Genomic DNA, 1,988 nt, shown 5'->3' with positions numbered 1-1,988 from the left:
TATATATATATATATATATATATATATATATATATATATACACGACGGTCTTCTTTCAGGTTCTATCTACCAAATCCACTCACAGGGTTTTGGCCGGCCCGTGGCTATAGTAGACGACAGCTGCCCAAGGTGCACTATGATAATACAACCACTCATGCACTTGGTAAGACATGCTGTGAATGCGCATTCATTTCCAAAAAAAATGAAATCCACCTTCAATGGCAGCCAAATAGCTACAACATAAGGTATCTACGGAAATTCACTTGGGAGAGCTGTATATAAGACCTATAAACGCTTTCGAGTAATTGGAAATGTAAACATTCGGATTCGTGCAACAGAATACGAGGGCAGTATTTTCAAAAATAAAACAAGTCTACTTAAATTGTAAGTAAAGCAATAAAAATATCATTGTTAAGAGTTCGCACACATACACTCACACATATATATGTATATATGTACATGTATCTATATTCATTCAGCTGCATGGCACCTTGTGCAAGTTTTTTCTAAGGGGGAGTCCGAAAGTCTTATCATCTCTTGTAAATATTGTTTTAATTGTCTATTATCAAGAAGGTTTCGCAAGAGTGACACTAGAATACCCAACAGTTGAAGGACGCTGTTTCGGCAACCTTTGCAGCAATCACCAAAGCACAGCTTCGTAAAATATCACAGAGAATATGGCACCGCCTCATTTTGTGCCACAAAAATGGAGGTGTTTATACAGACCTTCTCGTTGTGTGACAGTATTAGTGTCAATGAAGGTGAATATACTAAAATCAGTACGTGTTTGATATTATTATATTGCTACTCTATTGTTCTTACTACTTCTCGGTAGGGGGTGACAAGACTTTTGGTCCACCCCATACTATACTCTGGAGCCAACCAGAGCCTTGTGAGTTGATTTGGTAGACAGAAACTGAAAGAAACCTGCTGTAAATATATGTGTTTGTGTGTGTTTGTGTGTATTTGTGACTTTCTGCCTGTCCCTACCATCACCACTTGACAACCGGTGATGGTGTGTATACGTCCCCCTATATTAGTCGTTCAACAGAATGGATGGATATAACACATACCGGGCTTTAAAAAGTACTGGGATTGATTCGTTCGTCCGAAACTATTCACGACGTTGCCCCAGCATGGCTGCAGTCTATTGACTGAAACAAAAGATAAAAGTTATAGATGGATATATATATATATATATATATATATATATGCGTGTGTGGGGGGGTGCGTGTGTGCATGTGCGGGTGTATGTTTTGTTGTGCGTGTGTGCTCGCGAAAGCGCGCGCGTGTGTGTGTGCGCGCATTTCTATCAAGTTACATTGTCATCTCTGCTAAAATGTTTTACTTTATATCGCAACTCCTTCACATTGCTTTTCGCAAAAAACATATATTCTGCTCAATTAAATTCAGATTTACAAAAATAGTAGACTATATATTCAAGTATAATTAAATTTTACTTATTAATCTGTCGGGCTCAATTATATATATATTGATTATATTATCAGCATGCTATTTAAAAATAGTATTAGTTCGAAGCACTCAAACCGATTTCCTGAAAAAAAATCTATTGCTTCAAATGTTATAATTTCAGATTTACAGTGAAGATATGAAATAAAATATCAATAAAGATCACATCTGGAGATTCTCCACACTAAACAAAAACTTCACACACATTAATACATATATCTGTGTCTATATGAGTGTATGTGTGTTGAGGTGGGGTGTAAATATATGTATGCGTATATGAATGAGTTTTTCTGAGTTTATATATCTATTTTAAAGTATCATTTTAGAACACATACATGCATGTGTATATATATGTGTGTGTGTGTGTGTGTGTGTGTGTGTGTGTGTATGTGAAGGTGCATGGCTCAGTTGTTAAAGCAGCGAGCTTACGATCGTGAGGTTGTGAGTTCGACTCCAGGAGCGGGATGTGTGGTGTGTTTTTGAGCAACACGCCCTATTTCACGTTCCACCAGTACACA

The sequence above is a fragment of the Octopus bimaculoides genome, chromosome 1 (assembly GCF_001194135.2).
Source record: "Octopus bimaculoides isolate UCB-OBI-ISO-001 chromosome 1, ASM119413v2, whole genome shotgun sequence".
Taxonomy (NCBI): domain Eukaryota; kingdom Metazoa; phylum Mollusca; class Cephalopoda; order Octopoda; family Octopodidae; genus Octopus; species Octopus bimaculoides.
The sequence above is the reverse complement of the archived record's forward strand: the minus strand, read 5'-3'. Positions refer to the sequence as shown.